The 8,322-nt window shown below is 42.6% G+C and overlaps 1 protein-coding gene across 2 annotated transcripts in view; it reads right to left on the bottom strand.

The window, feature by feature from the left end:
- Positions 1-3,378: 3,378 nt before the first annotated feature.
- Positions 3,379-8,322, bottom strand: part of LOC130560572 (uncharacterized) — a 218,020-nt gene continuing 213,076 nt past the window's right edge. For both annotated transcript variants that reach the window (XM_057344468.1, XM_057344452.1), the window contains one exon: positions 3,379-3,483. The gene's annotated coding sequence lies outside the window, so the exon portion shown is untranslated. The remainder of the gene's footprint in view (positions 3,484-8,322) is intronic.

The following is an 8,322-nucleotide window of genomic DNA, read 5'->3' as shown; positions in this document are numbered from 1 at the left end:
GCAATTTTACAGGTGTTGGCGACGTGGCTCTCAAATGACAGATTACTATCGAATAGAACGCCAAGATTCTTTGCTGACGACGAGGGTTTTATGGAACATCCGTCAATAGTTAAACAGTATTCTTGGTTGTTACTTATAGCAGTTTTCGGTCCAATAAGTAACACTTCCGTTTTGTCCGAGTTCAGTAATAAAAAGTTGTTACTCATCCAGTTTTTTATATCGACTATGCATTCCATTATTCGATGGAACTGCTGTGTTTCATGAGGCTTCGAGGAAATATAAAGTTGAGTATCATCAGCATAACAGTGAAAGCTAACTCCGTGTCGCTTTATTATATCTCCTAGAGGTAGCATGTATAATGCGAAGAGCAGAGGCCCTAAGACTGAGCCCTGTGGTACACCGTACTGGACTTGTGATTTGCATGACACCTCATTGTTTATTGCTACAAATTGAAAACGGTCGGATAAATAAGATTTAAACCATTTCAAAGCTATTCCCTTAATGCCGACATAATTTTCGAGTCTATGTAGGAGTGTGCTGTGGTCAATGGTGTCGAATGCAGCACTAAGGTCTAGCAGCACCAATAACGAGATACAACCTTGGTCAGATGCCAATAGCAGGTCATTTGTAACTCTGACCAAAGCTGTCTCTGTACTGTGACATGCTCTAAATCCAGACTGGAATTCTTCATTGATGTCATTCCTTTGGAGGAAGGAGCATAATTGAGTTGAAACTACTTTTCCAGAACTTTAGATATGAAAGGTAGATTCGGCCTGTAGTTCCCTAGTTCTCTAGGGTCGAGTTGGGGTTTTTTGACAAGGGGCCTTATAACAGCCACCTTATATGCTTTAGGCACATGTCCTAATGTCAGAGATGAGTTAATAATACCAAGAAGAGGATCTATAATTTCTGGGAGCATCTCTTTCAGTAGATTTGTAGGTATAGGGTCTAGTATGCATGTTGTTGATTTAGATGATCTAATGATTTTAGACAGTTCATCGTGATCTACGGTAGAAAATAATTGCAATTTCTCCTTAAGAGCGCTGTAGTTAGTTTGTTCAGCGGGGTTCTGGTTGCATTGTTATAATTTTGTCTCTAATATCTTGGATTTTATTTGTGAAGTAGTTCATAAATTCATCACTGTTATGCTGATATCCAGAATCTGAATATGGTTAGGGTTAGAATAAAGACAAACTAGAGGCAAGATGATATTCCACAGTGTAAACAGAAAGCAAGCTAACACGCTAATGCTATGCTGACGGCGTTAAGTTAACTATCAATTTTGGTTTAGAATCTTCAAGCAAATAACAAGAACAGGGTTATTGAGATATCAGGATAAGTTAGCAACGGCAGTGATGCAGACACATGCAGATGAAACGTCAAAGACGTCCATTGAAAGAGAGAGAGCGAGAGAGAGAGAGAGCAGGTGCTGTCACAAGACAGTAATAGCAGCTGTACTGTATGTTAATTTCTGTCTGATTCAGCAGAATAAAGACAAACTTTGTGGTCCTGGATGAAAGAAGATGAAACATCTGGAGGGCTTTTGAAGGATGCTTGTGACTGGAAATGTTTTCGTTTTTTGGATTTTGGATGATAATCATTGTAGACCCTCTTGAGAAGATCTCTGAAGAATCTGGATAGCCTTTGTCGAGTCATTTCTGAGTTTAAAAGAGGATGTATGTGTTCTCCAGGCACGGCTAATGATCTTGTGATGCTCTTATAATGAAATAATGTTTCTGTTGTGTCCACTTAATGTTCAGACAATTTGTAGGGGATTTACAGTAAAAGACCCGTAGAGCAGTTATGAATGAATGAAGACAAGTCAGGATTGTAATTAATAGAAGAACATTTACTGAAGAAACAGTTTGTAGTTTTGCCAGCAGAAGTCAGCTTCAGCACTCTCAAGGAGTTCCACAGGCCGACCTGCCTTACATTTGAAATGCAGTGATATTTATGCTGACAGAGTCAACTAAAATACCTCAGTACTTAGTTAAGACATCCTTCCGTGATTGGTTGGACCAAAAGATAATCTCTGTAACAATTTTAGAATATACATCGTAGAACATATGGTTCCATAGATTATCAGGTGTGACAGCAAACAGTCTGGAAATACACAAAACATGTCATAGGTCATCTCCTCTTTGTCTATCTGTGGCTTCCTTGCTCATTCCTTGACTCGACCTACGCACGCACACACACACAACAAGGCCGCAATCTTTTGTTCGTTCGCATTCTCTTACACAGACCGAGGCGATGTTCCCAAAACAAAATGATAAGATGTTCTTGTAATTCCAACAGTAGTCATTTTGCTAAGATGAAGCAATGACCTGTTATAAGAGCTGTGTTGATTTAAGGAACTCAAATAAGGCTCTCTGTGAGTTTCACACACACCACAGAAACACCTGGCAGCTGGAATTCTGACATCCTTGACATGTTAGAATGACGCATGGAACTTCTACATATACTAACAACTGTCATGATCGTGGGTGGTGAGGACACGAAGACAAGGACAGAGGACCCAAGTGCAGACAGCGGGTAAGGGGTTAACAGGACTTTTAATAAATTACACCAAACTCAAAACAAAGACCCACGTGGGGGTAAACATAACAAAACAGAAACAAGAACAAGATTAACTAAACTGACAAGACTAAACTAATAACACATCACAAAGGACTACTTCAAACTAGACTAACAAGACAAAAACTCACCCACACGCAACATAACAGTACAATGATCCAACACCAGACAAGAGAACACAGGGGCATTAAATAGAGGGACAAATCAAAGGGGAACAGGTGTGGGGCATGAACTAATAAACAACCAATAACGAGAGATACAAAAGGGCGGGAACACAGACAAAGACCGGAGAGAGTATCGAAGGCCGACAGGGTCAAAATGACTCTCTCCACACATAACAAGGGATCCTGCCGTGACTCTAACACAAGATCAAGAAAGACATGACACGACGAGCCAGAATCACGACAGAACCCCCGCCTTAAGGAGCGATATCCTGACGCTCCAAAAGGCACAAACAAGACAAGACAATGACAAAAACCATAATACAAGACATGACAAAAACATGATACATAAAAAACCAAACACTGACATGGTGCCGGCTGGAATGCCGGCTGGACAGTACATAGCGCCGGCTGGATGGCAGGCTGGACAGTACATGGTGCCGGCTAGATGGCCGGCTGGACAGTACATGGCGCCGGCTGGATGGCCGGCTAGACGGTACATGGTGCCGGCTGGAAGGCCGGCTGGACAGGACATGACACCGGCTCGACGGCCGGCTCGACTGTACATGGCGCCGGCTGGATGGCCGGCTGGACAGGACATGGCGCCGGCTGGAAGGCCGGCTGGGAGACCAGCTATCCCCGGCTGGGCAGGCCTGGATGTCGACAGGACAGGATGTCGGCGGCTGGGCAGCGCTCTCTGGCAGCTGGGCAGCATCTCCGACGGCTGGGCAGCGCTCTCTGGCAGCTGGGCAGCAAACAAGGACAAACACACAAAAAACAGTCGACTCGACAGGCCTGGGCACCAGCTGGGAGGCTGGCAGGGATCTGCAGCGGGAACAGGACACCGGCGGCCTCAACCCTGGAGGGGAATCCGACGAACTCAACCCTGGAAAGGAGCCCGGCGGTCTCGATCCTGGACGGGGTTCCGGCAGTCTCTACCCCGGAAGGGAGTCCGGCGGTCCCGACTCTGGACTGGAGCCCGGCGGCCTCTACCCTCCAAGGGAGTTCGGCGGATTCAACCCTGGAAGGGAGTCCGGCGGCATCGACTCCTCCCGCTGAGATCCCTCTGTCTGCTGGGTCCGATGTTGGTTGGATCATTCTGTCATGATCGTGGGTGGTGAGGACACGAAGACAAGGACAGAGGACCCAAGTGCAGACAGCGGGTAAGGGGTTAACAGGACTTTTAATAAATTACACCAAACTCAAAACAAAGACCCACGTGGGGGTAAACATAACAAAACAGAAACAAGAACAAGATTAACTAAACTGACAAGACTAAACTAATAACACATCACAAAGGACTACTTCAAACTAGACTAACAAGACAAAAACTCACCCACACGCAACATAACAGTACAATGATCCAACACCAGACAAGAGAACACAGGGGCATTAAATAGAGGGACAAATCAAAGGGGAACAGGTGTGGGGCATGAACTAATAAACAACCAATAACGAGAGATACAAAAGGGCGGGAACACAGACAAAGACCGGAGAGAGTATCGAAGGCCGACAGGGTCAAAATGACTCTCTCCACACATAACAAGGGATCCCGCCGTGACTCTAACACAAGATCAAGAAAGACATGACACGACGAGCCAGAATCACGACAAACAACTATGCCATGAAGCGTTAACTATTGATTTGCTTGTAATCATACTTCAATACAATTTAGCAAAGAGTAAATACTGATCATCTTTGATTAATCAGTTCATAAAACCACACAAAAGGACACATCAAGAGCAAAATGGAACCACGGCACCCGTCCCTTCAAATTAAAGGCGAACAACTGAAGTCCATCGTGCTTTGAGTTTACAGCTTGATCAAAACGGCTCACATGTGCGGTGTAGTCACCTGCGTGGTCATTTCTGGCAGATTCGGGAAGGTGAACATCTGTCAGTGGCATCTGGAGCATCTGGAGGGGATTCAGTGTGAATGTGTGTGACCCATCTTCAGGTGACCCTTCCTAGAAACACTGTTTTTACTGACTAAAGAAAATTGGGATGGTCAAAAGCATATAAGGTTAGTAAAGACATCATTAAAATAGTCAACGTGACTCGGGTGGTTCCAACTTCATTGTATGAAGCGGCGAGTACACTTTCCAAACAATTCAACAATTTCTGACTTCTGCATCAGTCTCCAGCGCGCCTCTACAAGAGCGTGCCACGCATATGTGTGGTGCTGACATAATACACATGATGGCACAGATTTCACTAACTAAACAGTTTTTGTAACGTGTGCCATTTCTAGGTACTGTATGTGTTTATGTAAAATGATCATTTTTGTTTCCTTCTGCGAACTACTGACAATATTTCTCCCAAATGTCAAATGTAAAGATGGTTTCTGTTTGCATTTATTTGCAGAAAACGGTAAAAATAGATATACAGCCACAGAGAAAATGAAGAGAGCGTTCCAAATGTTCATTTCAAATCAGCATAATTGCAGTCCAGTGTTTGCTGAATTTCATCCAAATCAAACCTCAGTCGTGACATAACGTCATCCAACACACTGACAGCATGAAACTGTGATAAAGATCGAGCTTATCACATTAAAAATATATATTTTTGAACTTTTCCTAAACACATGTGGAAATATGGTGAATCTGAACTTGTTTTCTTTGCAGTATTTGAGGTCTGAAAACACCCAGCGCATCTTTTCTGTTATTTTCTCCTGTTTCTCCAGCGGTCATGTTCTGCAAAGAAATGCACAGAGACATTTGGCGCAAATATTGTTAGTAGTTCACAGAACGAAACCGAAATCCCCATTTGACCTAAACGCATACCGTTCAATAGGCTGTATGTATATGGATGATTATGCACGAACCCTATAGGATATTACACACACGGGCGTTATACCTCTGTTCTGAGATCAGATGTTTTACACAAACGACTGAACGTTAATGAGTGAAACATCATTTATGCGCCGGCCGTAACTGAGCCGATTCTCTAGTGAATCTCAATCTTACCCAGCGCTGACATTTCATTCAAGATGAATGTGGGATTCTCTCTCGCTCTCTCTCGTCTCGCTGTGAGTCTGATATGGCAGCTGGAGTATTTGCGAGTCAAACTTCTTCCATAATCAAGAAGGTTGGGAATATTGCGATTGTAACAGGAGAGGTGAACGCTGTCAACAGAATCCACAGGAACTTCCAGAAGTCTGTCGGCCAGACGTCGAGTTTAATAGCCAGCGAGTTTTCGCTCCAAACAAACGGGTGACACATCCCATCATTCCCTTCAAACCCGAAACGCCGCGTTTCCTTGACGACTGCCGGCTGGATGGGCCTGTCGGTGCTGGAAAGAGACGTTGCGTGTACATGTGGTGTGCGTGTGTGTGGGTGATGTGTTAAAACTCATCGGAGCTTCATCGTGACACAGTAACACACATGCTCAATGCAACTGACAATATCAGATGATGTCAACGAACTCTCCAATTACTTCATTAACGTTAAAGAAAATCCCAACAAATGAAAAAACAACATTAAACATGAAAATAATGAAGCCCTCCGTGCACCTCGAAAAACGATCAAGGTTGGATTCTCTAGTTTCTGGTTTTATTTGTTGAAATCATGCAATGATGAAATCTTTATCTGATCTCACATGAAATGTCAGAGATGTAGTGTTGCGGTAATGAGCTCAGACAGATTGCGACAGCACGGATAACCTTGTTTGTATTGACACCCTTGTGTTACGTATTAATCCAGAACACAGCCGATGAATTCATGACATTAGAGTTTGGATTCACCTCAAAATCTCCCTCAGAGTCAGACGGCGTTAACGTTGACAGCATTTGCATTTCAGTTGGTTTGCTCTGTTTTTCCCCCCTTTGGTCGTCGTATGAGGAAGAAATGCGTTATTTAGTTTCCCGGAGACACAACTAAACATAAACAGATTGAAATTGGAACATTAAAGGGGAAAAGTATCTCAAAGGGAATAAGCGATGTAACCCAGTTTCATGACTTCTGAGCCACTGGATAAACACAAGTGTGGAAAAGCACGGCAGCGTGCGTTTGAATACAGAGATGCTATTTATAATCACGAACGATTTGGACGGTAATTCATTTGGCTTTTTATTTCAATTGATATCCATTGTGTGTGTGTGTGTGTGTGTGTGTAATTCATACTTTTGCTTTTTCTGACAATTCATCATCGCTGATGTCCAATCGTCTGAGGGGCAAACTGGACAAACTCACTTTCTCTGACATCACCTGTGATGTCACACGATTGGCTCAGATGATTGGCTGAGGCTACATCTGATGCATTGCCTATATAGAAAAAAGAACCCAGTCCGTTCACTACAAAGGGGAAGGAGTGAGGAAGTAAATCTTACAGTAGCTTCCAGGAAAGTTCTGGAGCAGAAAGTTGAGGTGAGGTGTTTATCTGATCCAGAAGAACAGAAGAGGGTCAGTAATTCTTCATGTCGTGATGCGACAGCTCTTCTGTCCAGAACATTCAAGAAAAGTGCAGTAAAAATAAACAAGCAAATCAATGTATAAATAAAAATATATCAATAAAATGATTAATAAAATGTGCATTTTTATTTATAAATAAATGAAACATGAATCACATATAAAAACAAAACAAAACAGAGCAAAATTCTATCATTACTCTGAAAAAGTGGTCCAGATCATTTGTGCACTTGTTTTTGTTTTCTGCTTCTTTTGAGCTCTTTATCATCTCACCAGCCCTGGTTTTCTTCAAGTGAAAAGTTCAAACTTAAAAATGGAATATTCAATAACGCATGACAGATCAATACTGTTGTTGCTTTAACGCTGCGTCACAAGCGCTAGTGCCAATAAAGTGTCATTGCTAAAAATGTGAAAAACATTCAACTCCTTTTAACCGCAAAACTTGTCATTCGGATATCACATGTTTTATTCTAACTGTATGTTTGTGAGGACAAACTCATATTCACTTGTTTCTGCTTTTAAAACTTTCTTCTGCTCAAAACTTCCTTTGTGAGTGGAGAGGATTGAAACGTGGCAGTGTTAGAGAGGACGCAAGCGGCAGGGTTCACAGAACAGGTGCGGACGCTGAAATTCACAGTAACAGCCTGTCACAGTCATCACGCATGTGAAGTTATTTACATGAATTCTGTCTGTATGCCCGTGCCATTCATTCTCAAAGGCTTTATCAATACTGCCGTGACACAGAAATCACTGTATGAAGAGCTGCATTCATCTGATCTGAGATCTGAGCCCAGTATTTTCATCTCTAAACTCAACAGCTTGAACAAGCTGTCCTATAAGAACAATACCATGATACTGTCATCTTATAGCAAAGACACATTTTTCTCCAAGACATCAATGACATTAATGGAGAGTAAATAGAAACGTTTGATGAAGTCTCACGTATTCCTCTTAAGAAAAAGAGTCAGAAATCAGACAAATGACTTTCAGAAGAGTTGTCAACAGGAGCCGGGTTTCCATCCAAACGTGATGCCAATCTTTTCAAATGTCGCAATAACAGGAGGAAAGACATAGACTTCCTGTGTGTGTGTGGTCTTTTTCTTTGACTTTTATGAAGAAACCATTCTAAATGATCGTGCTAACTTCATGCTGTATACCTGGTTTGAGCCCATCTGTATT

Source organism: Triplophysa rosa, linkage group LG1 (genome assembly GCF_024868665.1).
Source record: "Triplophysa rosa linkage group LG1, Trosa_1v2, whole genome shotgun sequence".
Classification (NCBI taxonomy): domain Eukaryota; kingdom Metazoa; phylum Chordata; class Actinopteri; order Cypriniformes; family Nemacheilidae; genus Triplophysa; species Triplophysa rosa.
This window is presented reverse-complemented; position numbering and strand designations above follow the sequence as displayed.